The sequence below is a fragment of the Symphalangus syndactylus genome, chromosome 11 (assembly GCF_028878055.3).
Source record: "Symphalangus syndactylus isolate Jambi chromosome 11, NHGRI_mSymSyn1-v2.1_pri, whole genome shotgun sequence".
NCBI lineage: Eukaryota > Metazoa > Chordata > Mammalia > Primates > Hylobatidae > Symphalangus > Symphalangus syndactylus.
In genome coordinates, this window is record NC_072433.2 from 128,349,237 (window position 1) to 128,367,115 (window position 17,879).

A 17,879-nucleotide genomic window follows, 5' to 3' on the forward strand; every position below is an offset into this window, starting at 1 on the left:
AGTGACCAAGAGTATGTACCTAGGAGGTGATGGTCAAGAGTATAAAGTTTCAGAATTAAAAAATATTATAGTTGCAAAGTGGATATTTTGGATAATACTGGAAAAACAAAAACATTAGATTGTGAAATCAGATATTATCTGTACTTCTGTGTTGATTACAATAATTATCTTATTATGATGTTTCAGTTTTTCCATTTGCTTATTGTATATAATTTTGACACATCTGCCTCAATTAATAAGAATGGTAGAAAATTAAGTAAATTTTACAAAGAGACATTTTAAAAGAACTCTTTGTTCAAGGAGGAAACTTATCAAATTTAATTTTGTTTGATACAAAATATCAAAAACCATAACTAGATATTTTATTCAAATATTACGCTTGCAAGTTTGGGAGTAGGGGTGGGAATCTCACTACAGTCAAGTTATTTTGATGTTGCTTTCCCAGGCTTAGAGTTTATCTTCCATATTTCCAATGAGAATCAATTCCTCAAATGGAATTTTATGATAAACTGCTGAAAGTAGTATTTAAAATGGAAACCCTGACAAGAATGAGTGTCACAGGGAGTAATGAATTCATGATGGAACTAGTTGGGAGTGTGTGACATTTTAAGTGCCTCATCGCTCTGAATTCACTCGGCATTTATTGTAATAGAAATGACCATATTGAATTCATTTGGCATTCATGTGGACTTCACATGTATTTATGGAGATGTAACATGGTAATTTAACATTTATTCTACTAAGCATTCTTTAATGGACATTGAAAGACATTGTCATACAACGCTTAATAAAACCAGTAACTCTAACGTTAATCTTCTATCAAACAAAGAAATGAAAAACCATTTTGATTCCCAGAGCACCTGAGTAAATTATTTGGATAAGCCACAATTATGTATTTACTCCCCCAAATCTGCTTTCTAAATTTTTAAGCCACAAGGTTGACTCTAGGACCAAGACAATAAAGCAGAAGTTCAGTTTAGGATTCTTTATTTTCTAAAATTGTCTGCAAATACATTAATCTCAGTCTAAAAATATTAGGGGAAGATTTTCTTGGAACATCAGCAGTAAATTTAACACATGGCATGCCTTCAGTAGATTGCTCTTCTTCCCCCTTTTAGAGTTCAGTTTGCTGTCTTCAACATAGTCCCAAAAAATACATTTCTGTTTCTTCCATGAAGAAGAATTATTTTTAGAACAAACACATCATTATTTGGGAACAATCAAAAGATCAAAGGCATAAGAATCTTTGCTGGAAAGTGAAGGAAGAGTTCTTTGACAAACCAAAATGACAATCTTTTATTTTTATTCTAAGAGCAGAGTTGTTCCAGGACAGAGCCTAATGCAAACTCTGCTACTAGTCACTTTCAAAATGTTGTTTAGAATGCCTTGTTTTTAAATTTTCTCTCAGTTGCCTTCTTTACGCCACTCAAAAGCAGAACCTTTATTACAAACACACCAAAAGGTACCATATAACTGGTCTTCCTGGTTTGAATGTAACCATTGTTCAAGTATGATTGTAGAGTATTAGTTATTTTGAGATCAATTTACTGAACACATTTTAACGAGGACTAGAAGGAAAGACAAAGTTTACTTACTTTCGTGATATATATCTGATCCAGACCTTGTAAGTAATAGCACTTTCAAACTTACTATAGACAATTCAGTGACTGTGAACATCTTTCAACTCTACATTGTGAGAGAGTTTTCAAATCTTTGGCAAATTACCCTGTGTAAACCTCCTCATGACCCAAAGAGATATTTCGAATGAGGGGATGTATTAGTTTCTTAGGGCTGACTTGAAAAAGTACTGGGTGACTTAAAACAGAAACTACTTGTCTCACAGCTCTGGAAGGTAGAAGTCTGAAATCAAAGTGCTGGCAAGGGCCACACTACTTTCAGAGTCTCTAGGGGAGGATTCTGCTTCACCTCTTTTAGGTTCTGGCAGCCCCAGGTGTTCGTTGGCTTGTAGCTGAATCACTGCAATCTCTGCCTTGTTCCTCACACAGTGTTTTCCCTGCGTCTCTGTCTTCACATGGCGTTTTCTTCTTATATGGACCCCACGCATACTGGAATAGGTCTACTCTAATGGCTTCCTCTTAATTCGATTACATGTGCACAGATTGTATTCCCAAATAAGGTCACTTTTGCAGATACTAGGAGTTCGGAGTTGGACGTTTCTTTTAGGGGGACACAAGTCAACCCCTAAATGGGGATCTCCTGACAATTTTTAACAGGGTGAATATTTCAATGCATGCATTTGTTTTTTATAATGATCTTTTCTATGATACTGGGTAAGATAAAAACCAATTTATTTGCCTTTAAGAGCTTCTTTGTTTTCTGCCGTTTGTGCTAGCAACAGTCAGAGAAATAAAACTTTTTTTTTATATAGCAAATTGTTTTCCTCAACCCATTCTGTCTGAAAAACAATGTTCTCTAGTTACCACCTCTTTAGTCTAAGCGCATCTCCTTGGTTTCTGTGTTACAGCCTCTTTGTGTTCATTATAAGTTGCTTTGCTTTACAGACTAAAAATGAATCTTACAGTGACTGATAAAGGCCAGGATCCTAAGTTCAAGATCCTGACCAATTGGATGCTTCATTTGAAATCAGAATCTGTGTTCACTGTGGTTAGATTTCTCTTGGTTGCAAGCAAAACGAATTCACTAAGATTAGTATCAAGCAGGTAAGGAAAGGGAAGAAAGAAGATTGTTGAGATGTGTCTTAGTTCGCTAGGGCTCCTATAACAAAGTGCCACAAACTGGGTGGCTTAAACAAAATAAATTTCCTGTCAATCTGTTCTGGAGGCTGAAAGTCTAAGGTCAAAGTGTAGGTAGGGCTGGTTTCTTCTGAGGGCTGTGAGGGGGAATCTGTTCATGCCTCTCTTAGCTTCCAGAGGTTTGCTAGAAACCTTTGGCATTCTTTAGCTTATAGCTGCATCATCCCAATCTCAACCTTACCTTTGCATGCCAGCCTCCCTGTGTCTGTCTGCCTCTGAGTCCAAATCTCCCATTTTTTTTGTAAGGACATGGTATATTTGGCTGTGTCCCCACCCAAATGTCATCTTGAATTGTAGCTCCCATAATTCCCACATGTTATGGGAGGGACCGGGTGGGAGATAATTGAATCATGCGGGTGGTTTCTACCATACTGTTCTTGTGGTAGTGAGTAAGTCTCAGGAGATCTGATGGTTTTATAAGTGGTCTCCCTATTCGCTTGGTTCTCATTCTCTTTTTCACTTGCTGCCGATGTGAGATGTGCCTTTCGCCTTTCACCATGATTGTGAGGCCTCTCCAGCCACGTGTAACTGTGAGTCCATTAAACATCTTTTTCCTTATAAATTACCCAGTCTCAGATATGTCTTTATCAGCATTGTGAAAATGGACTAATACAGGATACCAGTGATACTGGATTAAGGTCTACCCGTGGCTTTATTTTAACTTGATTACCTCTGTGAAGACCCTGTCTCCAAATAAAGTCACGGAGAGTTAGAACTCCCACCTATCTTTTTTTTTTTTTTTTTTTTAGTGATGGTAGGGGTGGGCAGTGAAACCCACAGCAGTGAGACAGTTGTATGCACATGGACACAACAGAGCATCTGATCATAAAGAGAAGGAAACCAAACCTGTTTGGGAACTGCAATGTGTGAATCTGGAACTCTCCAACTGATGTGCGTCAGCTTAGATGTTGCCCATCACCATATTTCTGTGTCCTGAATTTCACATCTTCGAGAAGAATTGTATCGGTCTAGTTCAGCCCAGATACCTTCCCTTGGCTCAATCTTCAATGGCCAGGGATTGAGGGCACAGGTCAGAATGGCCATGTGTTGAGGGATGTGCAAGTGTGTGTGTGCTTGTGTACGTGTGCGAGGATTTTCTGCCTACAAAAGTCAGTGGAATCATTGTGAGACTGTGAGCTGGCAAGAGGGTATCTCCTTCCCCCACATCCCTCACCCCATCCGAATCTCTGGAGAGGAAAGGCTGCCTGTGCTCTCAAAGAAGTGGCTTTTCATTGATTCAGAAAGAAATGTCAATTGATATCTGCTTTCTATAAGATGTTCTATCCTGAGCTGGAGGTATAGATACAAGAAATGGGTCCTGATATTCAGCTATTTGCATGGGTAAGACTGAAGTAGGAAAGGACTTTTCATCTTCTCCCAAGCCCAGGACACAGCTCACCATAAGGGCGTTGGGTACGCTGGCATCATCTAAAAGAACCACATTTAGGTTCTTATGCGAGACCACTGCATGAGCTCAGTCCATGGCAATGAGTCCTATTTTGTTGAGATGCCCAAGCAGGAGTTTCCTTACTGCCAGCATCTACAGGGCTGCCATGTGCTCCCCACAACTGTCCCAGGCTTGGCTCAAGTGGAGGGAGGCCCAGGTAACTCCAAAGAGAGGGTCCATTCATCATGGACCCAGGCTTTCTCTTATGTCCGTAGCTGTCTCCCCTGGGGATTTTGATGAATATTCAAGGACATAAATTCACACACTGGCTCACCTACAGACACCCATGGGAATCAGGAAGTTCGGTATGTCTTCCTAAGTGTTCCATTTCTTTCCCAGGAGCCACAGAAGTGCAACAAAGAGATGAGCCCCATAAACCACTGCATGTGTGTGTTTGTCATTTTTCTTCAGTGCAAGGTTTACAAGACTCCCTCCCAACAGGGTCGTCATCTCAACACATGTCACTTGGCTGTACGCTTCACTGGAACATTGTGTTGTGCTGGGGCTGAATTAAATGTACAATTACTGCACATTTTCTCGAAAGGAGTTTTGATAATGATAAACGCATAGACATTTTTCCACACTCAGACAACCTGATTCCTTGCCCATCAAGTGGCTCAGGATTCACTTTGAAGAACTGGCCTCTTGTTAACGGGAGAACGTGGGTGCTGCCCGAGAAGCGCATGGGCCTGAGTTCAAGTGCCACTTCGACCTATCATGTACCATCTGAGCGTGGGCAGCTTTCTTACTGCTGCTAGCCTGAGTTTTCAATGAACAATCATTGCACCGCTGATAAACCTCATTGGCTATGGTATTTCTACTATGCAAAGCTGAGACAACACTTGGAAAGTAATTATCATAGTTCCTGGTTAATACTAAGCTTTCAATGAGTGTTGGCTAGCATTCACGCAGGTAAGTTATCCTCTTGCCTAGAGCAGTGATGGCTCTAATGTGAGTTCAGATCCCTGCAATAGGAGAAACAGTGCTTGTTGCTTTTCAAAAAGCAGAGAATAACCATAACTTTTCTACAGATCCTTGAATATAATAACAGTAGCTAATATCTGTTTATTTATTACATGCTAGGCAATGTGATCAATTTTCTGTGGATCAGATGATTGAATTCTCATACAAACCCTGTGAACTTTTTGATATTTATTTTACATATTAGGAATCCTGGTGGGCCAACTGCAGCCCACTGGCCCGTCCAGGTCCACTGTCCAGCATTCTCTACTCTGTGGTGCCACAGGATGCTTATCTGTATGAAGCCTTAGGAAGGAAACCAGGAGAACTGACACCCTGTCTTGTTCTCCCTCCACCTGTGATTCCTCACTAGTGCTTCTAATTTACTGAAGCCAGCTGGAAACCAGAAGACAAGGCTGCCAGGTGCTCTGCCCAAGGACAGAGCAGGGTATAGAAGGGAGAGTAAATTCAGAGGGCTAAGCAAATGTACTCAGCACATCTGCTTGTAAACATATTGCCAGCAAGTGCCATTTGTTCTAAGCAATAGAGAATTAGACATCCCCTTTGCTGTACTGTTCCAAACTGCTTATTTCTTTCTCCTTCTTTTTCCTCATGGACTGTGATCTCTTGATATTATAGTAGGATACTTGGTGTGGGCTAGCATCTTAATGTAATCCAGCCTCTCTTAGATTTGTGGATATTTCATTGTGAAAAGGTCAAGATAAAAAATACATTACTAAATATCCATTTATCCTTTATTTTCTCATCATATACAGAAAGGTTATTGCCAAATATGGTTATAAAGGTTTTATTGCTCCAATTTTTATAGCAAAAACACATATACTTCTTAATGAATTTTGGTTTATTAGATCAGCAATGGCCAACATGGGGTTTCTAAGTCTTAGGAGACCCTGATGGTGGCAATGAAGGTCTGCAAGCTATTTTAAATATTTCAGAAAATCTAATATAATCTTACTTTTACAAGTGATAAAGCTTCACAAACAAAAACATCAAGATGTTTTGCTTTTGACTGAAATGATATTAGCTCTGCATGGTGAACTTAGTAATTTAATTCTGATCAGCAGCTCTGATTGGCAGTTATATGTGCCTTTGATTAATAAAACATGGGTGAGAAAATAAATTATTACTTAATCTGTGCAGTTTGCTAGATAAAGTCTTTGAAAACCTGGAGTCAATTGGGCGGAAAATAATGAACTGGGTTCTCAGTGGTGAAATAATAAGCACAATACCAGCTTGGCATGTCTCACATATGTAGGAAAGCCAAGACAGGCTTCCAGATGGGCTGAGATCTGATCAACAATTCCAGTCAATTATTTGTTTTTAGTAATAACAACAACAATAATAATGATGATAATAGGTAACAATTATTAAGTGGCCAGACATAGTGCTGAAATGCTCTCCATGTAATATTTTATTTCTTCCTTCCAATAGACCTAGGAGGAATGCACTCTGATTATCCCTTATTTCAGGTTGGTCTCCTTCAGAAGCAGACTCAGACATTTATGTACTCGGATAGTTTATTTGGGAGGTAATGCCAAGATGCACTGGTAGGGAATGAAGAAAGTCAGTTGGGGAAGGCAAGGAAGCCAACACCAGGATGCATTGAAAGGCAGGTTGTCTCTGTGGGCACCTGGGATGCCACCCCCCTTGGCATGTCTGGGGACAGTGTAGAACACACCTTTGAGTTGTACCACACAATTGACGAAGAAGCTGGGTATTGCTCTTCCAACTGCTGTTTGTAATCAGTTCAGAGCTGCTTTCAGGGAAGTCGACTTCCCAGAACTTCCCCTTCACCCGGTGGAAGGGAAGGGGCTGAGCGTGTTCTGGTGGCTAGAGAAAGCCCTCAGGTACAGAGATACAGGAGTTTCCAGAAAGCCTCTGGTGACGCACAAGGATGTGAGCACACATGAACGGTACCTGCTGCACTTCTGTCCTACAAGAGAGGAAGTCAAGAATTCGTGAGTTGAAATAACTTATCCAGAGTCACAAAGCGCTTGTGATGGTGTGCTCTTCCAAAGAATTTTTTTGCTACCTATGTCTGAAGGCTACCAATGTCCAGTAATGTACCAAATGAGCCCTTGTTCTTAGATTTTTTTTTAAACAACAGCTTTATTGCTCTATAATTCACATACCATACTATTCACTCATTTAAAGTGTACAACTCCATGGTTTTCAGTCTATTCACAGAATTGTGCAACCATCGCCACAATGAACTTTAGAATACTTTTTAAATCTCCTGGAAAAAAAAAAAACACTATCCCTGAGTCATACCTCATTTTCCACCATTACATCCTCAGCTCCTGGCAGCCACAAAATCTCATTCTGTCTCTGTTTCATTCCCTTTTGTGGACATTTTATAGAAACTGAATACAATATCTGATCTTTTGTGCCTGCCTTCTTTGACTTAGGTTAGTGTTTTAAAGGTTCATCCCTGTTGTAGCATGTATCAATACTTCAGTCTTTGCATTGCCAAATAATACTCCATTGCCTGGATGTATCGCATTTGTTTATCCATTCATTACTCGATGGACATTTTAGTTGTTTCCACTTTGGGGCGATTTTGAATAATGTTGCTATGAAAATATGCCTATAAGCTTTGGTGTGGATATGTACCTACCTAGGATTAGAATTGCTAGGTTATCGGCAACTCTATTTTTAACCTTTTGAGGAACTGCCAGATTCTTTTTCCAAGCAGTCTTAGAGTTTATTGATGATTTTAATTTGCTGTTTAATTAAGCAAGATGCCTGCCTCACACTGTTTGGCAAAGGAGAAAAATCACAATCAGGCACTTGCAGACATAGATTTCCAGAATTCCTAAAACATTCAAGAAGGATGTTATCGGTACATTATTAGACTTGAGTAGGTCCTGGATTTTAATGCCTGTACTTACTTTTTACTTATAAATGATTAATACTTTAGCTTCATAATTATCCATTTAGTTTATGATTATGGGTTGTCTGGTTAACCCTACTGGGTGTATTGATGCATGCTTTCATCAAAAACATTTTTAGCCTGTAGTTTCTAAGTAGCTAGATTTTAAAGCATATACAGGTGGCAGTTCATTAAACATGCATTTGTTTTTGTTTTTATTTGGCACCTACTGTGAATCAGTCACTGTGTTAGGTGCTGTGAATACAGTGGGGGGACAAAAACAGATACAATTCTATTAGAGAAAAATAAACTCTGAAGGAAACTGTACTAGAAGATACAGCATTTAGTCATTGCTGGGATTCTCTTCATTGCAAGCAGCTACTGCATTCCTATAATTCACCCTGAGTCTAAGGCAAGCTCTACTATAAAATGCCACACAAGAAAGAAGTGGAAAACCTCTTCTCCAGGAGGGGTTTGCAATGTAAATAAAGAGAAAAAGAATGCCTTAGGTGTGTCCTCCACCTACCATAATGAAATACTACTATGAAATATGCAAGAGTCTGTGTCATCGCTGACATTCAGTCTTGGATTTATTTTTTTTAACTCTGTGTACTAGACACTGCCTCTTGGATGTCCCATAGCTCATCGAACTCTACAATTGCAAAGTTAAACTGAATCTCCCCACCAACCTCTACCGTCAGCCCAGCCCCAAACTTTTTTTTCCAGTGTATGCTTTCTATTTTAGCAAATCAAGGGTGCTACTCACCGTGCTGTTGCCAAAACCACAAACATGGGCATGATTCTTGGTGTTTCTGCAGGCTTCTCTCACCTATCCACCAGTCAGGCAGCTCTTCATCATTTAACCTTCTACTTCTCTCTGACAGATTTGCATCTCTCTATCCTCATCTTCATCCTAGATCTAAACCACCATTATCTCTTGCTCGCAAACTTTTCTTCCTAATTCTAGTCTTTAATAATCTCTAATTTCTGCTCCAAATGGCAGCTGAAGGACTACTTTCAAGCTCAGAGGTATCCTGCCACACCCTTTGGAACTCCTCTTGGATCATCATTACCCCCGAGTTTAAGTCCGTTTTCTTTAACACATCAGAGCCTTGCTCCAAATGGCAGCTGAAGGATTATTTCCAAGCTCAGGTGTATCCTGCCACACCCTTTGGAACTCTTCTTGGATCATCATTACCCCCAAGTTTAAGTCCATTTTCTTTAACACATCAGAGCCTTGCTCCAAATGGCAGCTGAAGGATTATTTCCAAGCTCTGGTGTATCCTGCCACACCCTTTGGAACTCCTCTTGGATCATCATTACCCCCAAGTTTAAGTCCATTTTCTTTAACACAGCAGAGCCTGTCCTTCATGACCCAGCCTCTGATGACTTCTGTGGTTTTATCTTTACCCACTCCCTTAGCAGATGCTTATGTTGAGCAGAGCCAAACCAGATCTCTTACTATCCCTAGAATGTGCCAGGTTCTTTCACATTGGAAAGTTTGTATAAGATGAGCTTTGAAAAGTACTTTTTCAATAACTTGTGTCTCAGTGGATTTCTATTAATTAGGATATGGGTTTGGATGCCATAGCAAAGATTCAAATGTCAGTGGCTTCAATAAGATAGATGCATATTACTCTCTCAAGTGATGATTCAGGCAGGAGCAGTTCTAGATTGACATGGTGGCCCCACTGTGTCACTTAGAGACAAAGTGGAGATGGGTGGAGAGACATAAATCTGTCTGAGAGATGTGTAGGAAGCTGAATCTTTAAAACCTGGCTTCCCTCTTATTTTATGGCATTTGTGGAATGTATCCTGTGTCCTCATGGCCCCAGGCAACTCACCACCACATCCACATCTTATCCCAGTCAGGGGGAAAGGGGAGCCATATCCCTTCTCTTGAAATATACAAGTGGAAAGTTACATCTACCACCTCTCCTCATATCTTCTTGGCGAGCTGTTGACCATATGACTAAATCTAGCTGCAAGGAAAATCAAGAGCTATTGGTCTTTCTTTGGGGCACAAATAGAAGTTTCTGCTAATTATTTTATGTAAAACTAATCCAAAGAAATAAGTACATTTTCCTTCCAAACATGGCAATCCTGGCAGGGTTGGGGGCACTGGAATCACACCAGTTTTTTCTAACTAAACAAATTTCCAAGTCAACAATGTCAGATATTAGAAGTTCAAGATAGATAAAGGCCACTAGTATGTTGGCAATAGCATGCCCTCTTTACAAATGATAAAATTTAGAGAAGTCAGTTGCCTTCCAAGTACCCATAACATGTACATGCCCCCCTGCTATCTTCTGAATCCACCCTCTGTGCTGAACAAATGTGCATGGCAGTGTACTTTAGTGATTAAGAACGCCAGCTTTGGACTCAGAAAGGTCTGGATGCATAATCACTTATTATTGTGATATTTACAAATTCCCTTAGTTTTCTGAGCTTTACTTTCCTACAAGGATGTTGTATGCATGAAATGGGATAATGTCTAGAAATTACCTAGGAAATGCCTGGCCAGTGATGAGCACTTAATAAATGATCTCTAGTGTTACTACAATTAATATTTCTTAAACTTTTTCCGCTATGACCAGTTATTGCTTCTTTTGGAGACATGATAGCTGGAAAATATGCACTCATAATTTTGCCAGTGTTTATTTCTTCGTAAGATAAGACAAAAGGAGTCCTGTGGAAGACTCCTCTTCACTTTCTTCTTAATCTACCTGGTCTAAGGTATCCACACTCGTCTGAGAGATGGCAGGGGTGCATGAGGGACCACAGCTCTGTCTTTCTCTTAGTAAACTCACAGATTAGTAACTAAGTACTCAGAATCTGCTGTGTGCCATACCTAACCTAAAATCCCAATTCTACCCATTCCTGGCTGTCAGATCTTGGAAAATATTCTTGATCTGTCTTAGCACCAACCTCTGCTTCTAAAAATGAGAATAACTTGAATACCCACTTAACAACTTTCCTTGGAGGAATAGCTGAGATGCTTCACCTAGAAGTGCTTAAAACAGTGTCTGATATATCGTTCATGCTTGATAAATACAAGCTGACTTAAATTCCCCCATTTAAGCATGAATTTCAGCAGAGGCAGTAGGGATAGAAAGGAGAGGCTGCAGTGAACAAAAATTTGGAAGGCATAATGGAAAGGACCTAGTGATGGTCCAGTGTCAGGGAGATGGCCCAGATAGAAATGTAGCAAAATTATCCTGAAAAATTTGATTATTTGATAGAATGGTTCACCAAGATGGAAAACGCAGTGGGGGAGGAGAGGGCTTGAGAGGAAGACAATGAGTAAAACGTCAGGCATTGTCAATTTGAGTGGTCAAGGGATTCACACATGGAGACATTAAACAGACATTAGATAGCCAGGTCAGAAGCTCTGTAGAGAAGTCTAAGTTCAAAACATTCCTTTAGGAGTCACTTCACCTGGGAGTCACCAGCCACAGGTAACAGGCTCCATTGTCTTCAGGGACCAGTAGCATTCAGGTGAAAAACAGGAAGGAGAGACAGTTAACTTGGGGCCAACAATACAATGCACGCCCTGCCTAAAGGCCTTCAAGTGCATTCACCTGGGTGAGTACTCAGCCTGAGGTCTGAATGGAACCTTCCACCTGGGAAGATGTTAAAGTGGTTATGAACGAATGAAATCTAACCCCAAGGTTTTCCTGGTGCAAAAAGAGAAGACTGAAGATCATATTTACAACATGCTTAGACTTCTACAGTATTGCTGAAGTCTACGTTAGACAGTATTTTGGCGAGGAACAAGGCTTCTCCAGCAGTGTTCATGATCTGACAGCTGTAACCAATACCTGAAATTTCCCTTTTGGATATAAATAATTATCTTTCACAGTTATGGCACATACACAACAAGAAAATTTCCCTTTTATTTGGAAAGCCTCTACTTTACAATTCATGTTTACCTTCCTGAATCTTTTCTACATTTCAAACTCACATTTTGTTTAAAAAGATGACAGACACAGGAAAGCATTGGTGATGGCAATATAATTAAAGGACATTCATTTCACTCAAACCTGCGTGGTGATTTCTGGGGGGGGCTGGCAAATGATGTTTTGCCTCCTATATTAGTTTTCTATTTCTTCTGTAACAATTTACGACAAAATTTGTGGCCTAAAGCAATCCATGGATGTCTGGATGGCTTTGGTTCCTTTCTGGAGGGCCAAGGGCAGAATCCACTTTCTTCCATCTCCCAGTTTCTAGAGGCTCACAGCCCCTTCCTTCATCTTCAAAGCCACAAAAGTTGCATCTCTCCAGCCATTTTCTGAGTAGTTAAATCTCCTTTGCACTCTTTTCCACCTTCATCTCTACTTTTCAGGACCCTTGTGATTGCACTGGGTTCACCTGGGTAAGTTAGGCGCCTCTTAAGGTCAGCTGATTAACAACTCAAATTCCACATGCAAAGGTTCTATTTGCTATCTAAGTTTATAAGTTCCTTATATCTCTGAGTAGTACTGCATGGCATGGATGTACCACAGGGTGGTTGTTGTTTTTAACCATCTACCTGCTCATAGACATCTAGTTTGCTTCCAGTTTTAGCATTTATGAGTATGGCAGCTATGCACAATTGTGTACAGATTTTTCTTTTAATGGAAGTTTTCATTCTCTGAGATGAATTCGCCCAAAAGTGCAATGTCTGGGTTATGTAATTGCATGTTTTGTTTTATTTTTAAAAAAACATTGCTAAACTGTTTTCCAGAGTGGCTATATACCATTTTTACATTCTATTGAAGAGTTTTGAGCAGTAAGGTGATGCAATCCTATTCATGTTTTAAAAACATTCTCTGGATGATGGATCAAGAATGCCAGTAGGGAGAGCAAATGCAGAAGCAGGGAGAGCAGAAGGGAGCCTCTGCAGTGGTTCAAGTGAGAGGTGAGAGAGAGAGTCAAAGCATGGGTGGGTGTGGTTGAGATGATGAGAAGCAGTAGGATAAGGGACATATATTGATGATATAATTGACAGTTGCTGCAGAATTGTTTGTGGAAATTCGGAGAAAAGATTCAAGGAGGATACCTATGCTTTGGGCTTGAGGATGGTGGTTCATGATGGACCTATTTGTCTTGATATTGGGAGGACAGGGGTGGGAGCTGACATGGGAAAGAGATCAGTGCCTGTTAAATTCTACAGTGGAAACCTTGAGTGGGTGGTTAGAAATAAGAGTGTGGAGCCAAGGGGAGATGTGGGAAGCTGGAGAGAAAGTGGAAAAGGACTATGTCTATAAATATGCCCAATGCAAAGCGTGGCATAATCACAGGCAAAAGATATCCACTCGATCTCAAGAACAATCTTTTTTCTCCTTCTGGACTTCACAAACAAAATAGCACCTTCAGTTTCCATTTCAGTATAGCAGGTACGGTAACCACAAGAACGTGCAAAGCAGAAACAAAGAGCACTGGGCAGCCAAGTCTCATAGAGGCTCATTTCTGATATCTTCTAGGGAACTTCTTTGTATAAGCACATCATAGAGAAGATTTCTCTTTCATTTGTCTGTAGAAAGGTCATAATTTTTTTAATCTTTGTAAAAAATTATTATTGTTAATACAAACAAGTCTTTTGTGATTTTTAATTCTAGGAAGAATTCCATACAAATCATTTTTAGTACACGTTTCTGTTTTATACTGTGATTTGGAGGGGTAAAAAGGGTAATACAAAATATGGATAGTTCTTCATTGCTAGAATGTTCCACATTGGATTCTGCCTTGGCAACATCTCCTGTGAGCTACAGTTGAGGGCCAAAGCAGATGCTTCGTTTCTATGGATCTGTCGATAGCCACATGACTCTGCAGCTGCCACTGCCTCTCCACACCCCCTGAGTTGTCACCAGCACAGAAGCAGCTGAATCCGACTCATTCTTTATCCCAGCTCACATTCCACCTTCCCACCAAGGACACTGAGGCCCAGAGATGAAATGGGACTTCCCACCACAAGTCGATGAGGAGACCACGTAGCCAGGCCTAACACTCAGGCCTTTGGCTTCCAGCCGCCCTTCTTTTTCCCAGGTGCCCACCTCAGAGGCCATCCTTGGAAAAGGAAACGTCACTAACCTATGGTTCTGAAGAAATGGAGAAGAGAAAAGAAGTAATATGTTCTTCTTTTCTTTAGGCTTCTTTCCACTGGGTAAATCTTCTCAATACGTAATAAAATGAAGGCCCCAAATGATTTGCAAAAGAGTTGAAATGAGCTTGCTGCAATTGAACAAACTATTATGAAGCCCCTACTGTCTTTATCAGCAATTCACAGTCTTTTGTCCATAACGATCAGCAGAGGACTTAAAAAAAAGATACAGGTACTTGGGCCTTACCCCAGACTAACTAAATTAGACCCTCTAGGGTGGACTCTGTTCTCAGTATTTTTGAAAGTTACCCATTCTATTCCAACGTACAGCCGGGAATGAGAACAAACTGGTCTATGGTACTGTGCTAATCGATCCCGTCTTTGGTTCTCAGGTGGGTGTGGTTTTGCCTCTGCAGAGGATAAAAGGCAGTATCTAGAGACTTTTGGTTGTCACAGTTGGGATGGGGGCTGCCATTGGCATCTAGTGGGTAGAGGTCAGTGATGCTTTTCAACCTCCTGCAATGCATTAGACAGCCTCCACCACAAAGAATTATCTGGCCCCAAACATCGATAGTGCCAAGGTGGAGAAACCCTAGTCTAATGGAAGCCCTGGGAAACACCCCTTTCCTGGGTGGAAATCCATGGTAAAATAACATAGATGCTATGACATGTGGCCCACTGGAAGCCATCCATGTCAAATCCCAGGAGCCAGTGAATGTGAGCTTATTTGGCAAAAGAGTCTTTGCAGAGGTAATTAAGTTGGGGGTCTTGAGATCAAATAATCCTGAATTATCTGAGTGTATCCTAAATTGAATTTCAACTTCCCTTGTAAGAGTCATAGAGGAAAACAGATACACAGGGGAGAGGGTGATATGACCATAGAGGCAGAATTCACAGCAATATGGCCCCAAGCCAAGGATTCCCAGAGCCACCAGGAGGTGGATGAAGCAAGGAAAGATCTTTTTTAGAGACTTCCAAAAAAGCATGGCCCTGATGACACCTTGATTTAGGTCTTCTGGCCTCCAGAGGTATGAGAGAATAAATCTCTATTGTTTTTTGCCACAAGGTTTGTAGTGATTTGGTATGGCAGCAATAGGAAACTGATACAGATGCCTGTGCCTTTGTTTGCAAAATTCAGCAAAGCACATTAGCAGAGATGGGGGCCATGAGAAGGGGTAGGATGCATGCAACTCATAAGGCTGAAGACAGAAGGCAGTGGGGGTAGGAAGATCTAGAAGAGAATCTGACAAAGATGCAGGTGAAACTCTGAACCCTTGGCCAGGGCAAGGCAGTCGTGAAGGCCAAGTAACACACCCAGTGACGATTCTTCTGTCCACATTTCATTTCTGAAAATTGATTGTTTCATTAAATTTTTTGGTTTTTCAGATCTCAAGGTGTCAGTATCTTATAACAGTACTGAGCTTGATTCGCTGTGAAATGCAGGACATGGGAAATAGAAACAAACTTAAACTTCCAATAATTTCATTTACTAATGGTCACTAATGACCTAGAACCCAAGACATATATCTTTAAAAAAATTACATTAGGGAAATGATATATAAGCAAAATAATAACTTACGAAAATGTGTAATTATTTTTCTTTCCTTTGTAAAAGTTATTTGTATTTAACAAATGATCATTTGTATATTTTTCTAGTAACACCTAAAACTTCCCGATCTTTATCCCTGTAACCAACATGTATGTTGTTAAAGAAATAGGCCGGGTGCAGTGGCTCACACCTGTAGTCCCAGCATTTTGGGAGGCTGAGGCGGGCAGATCACTTGAGGTCAGGAGTTCAAGACCAGCCTGGCCAACATGGTGAAACCCCATCTCTACTAAAAATACAAAAAAATTTGCCATGTGTGGTAGTGGGCACCTGTAATCCCAGCTACTAGGGAGGCCAAGGCAGGAGAATCGCTTGAACCTGAGAGGCAGAGGTTGTGGTGAACCAAGAATGCACCATTGCACTCCAGCCTGGGCAACAAGAGTGAAACTTTGTCTCAAAGAAAAGAAAAGAAATAACTGGAAAGAAAGTACCAGCAAGGAATGTTCTTTCTCAGTACCTCTTACATGACCCGTGTCCCCTATGTCCTATGGCTTCACCGTATCACATCTTCACACACTCCCCTTTAACTCCACATTTTAGGTGAGTCTGTTTCCTGTTACATTTTCCCATAGTCTGTCTTCCCCTTGTATAACTGTAATTATATAACTAATTCTGTAATGATTTACTTAAACCTGATTTCCCCATTAGGAAGTATGCTCCATGGGGATAGAGCGCATGTATGCTTGGTATTCCCCCCTAAATCCTCAACACCTGTTACAGTTCCCAGTGCACAGTAAGCAGTCCGTAAACCTGGATGATTACTCTGTATGTGTTAGTGACATGCATGAAGTACCCATTTCCCCTTGGCGTGGGAAGCCCAGGGGAACAGCATTTTCCTGCCTGACTTCTGAAGCCCTTGTACTGATGATCCTGCGGGTGCAATGGCAAGGGCACTGGAAAGCCAGGTCAGAGAACAGAGACCCCCAGCCTACTCTGACAGGTGGACTCAGCAGTGCAACATTAGTGACTCCTTTGTGGGAGTCCCACACACCGCTGTTCACACAGGGAACACCAGTGCCCGGTGGGACTGCAGGCTTTTGGGACCTCCTGAGTCGCTTTGTGTGCACAATGCCGTGACTCTGAATTTGCACAGTATGACCCTCAAACACTGGAACAGGAACAGAGGCCAAAGAGAAAAAGGAGTGGAGATCACTGAGATCTCATAAATCAATAGTGGGCCTGCTCTGTATTAATAAAACAATCTAAACAGTGGAGCTCCATAAAAGAGAGGCATAGGCTAATGTAATTTCCTTGAAGTCCCCTATAAAGCATTTTACTCTGTAATACAGCTACATTTATGAAATGGTTTTATCTTGAAAGATCCCAAAGGGCTTACTAGACTGAAAAGGAAAATATCAAGTACACGACATCTCAAAACACCACCAATGCACTTCGGTGATAACAATTGGGGATTCTGTGACAGCAGGTAGCCCTCTTAAAAAGCAGACAGCGGCTTATCCCATTAAACCTCCAGGGAGAAGTAAAGAGAATGAGAGAGGAGATAATTGTCCACAATGGATAAGAGCTACACGGGCTTTCTTTATTAATAAAGGCCATGGCTTTTTTCCATTCACCATGTGGATTTAAATGGGTGAGCTTTATCAACATCATTCTCCTTATTTGAAATAAAAGAAAGAAACCAACTTACAACACTTCTTCATGAAGGGACTGAGAAAATATGTGTAAAGCCTCCAGGGGTTAATAGAGGTCAGGTGTAGCTAGCGTAATTTAGAAGTTGTGTGTTTTAAAAAGTGAAATATAACCTACAGTTATAAAATATATCCAACAAGAAAAACATCATTTCCTACCCAAATTTTACTGAATCCACTTCTGTGAAAATGACTGATCCTGGGTTTTTTTCTTCCTTATTGCTGTCCTGGTTAGGACATGGTGGCACTAACTTTTAGTGAATTAGAGGAGGATATAGGGGAATGGCTGGCAGGGGCGAAAAGTCCTTCTTGATTATCTTCCAAGAATATCACCCCGTTGGGAGCTAAGAAGGAAGGTGGAAGCACCAGGTGATGTAAGTTTAGCAATCACTGAGTACTGTCAAAGCAGTCTGAGACTTCAAAGTAAATAAAAAGTAGCTCCCCTTTCTTCAAAAATGTTAAAACCGA

The 17,879-nt window shown here is 40.7% G+C and overlaps 1 protein-coding gene and 1 long non-coding RNA gene across 5 annotated transcripts in view; one reads left to right on the forward strand and one right to left on the reverse strand.

The window, feature by feature from the left end:
* CDH13 (cadherin 13) overlaps positions 1-17,879 on the forward strand; it is a 1,187,225-nt gene that overhangs the window by 329,536 nt on the left and 839,810 nt on the right. The gene's annotated exons all lie outside the window — the stretch shown is intronic.
* Positions 5,919-17,879, reverse strand: part of LOC129493483 (uncharacterized) — a 37,078-nt gene continuing 25,117 nt past the window's right edge. The window contains exons 2-3 of the long non-coding RNA XR_008661151.1: positions 7,335-7,438; positions 5,919-7,135 (exon numbers count right to left, since the gene is read on the reverse strand). This is a non-coding gene — a long non-coding RNA (uncharacterized lncRNA). The remainder of the gene's footprint in view (positions 7,136-7,334; positions 7,439-17,879) is intronic.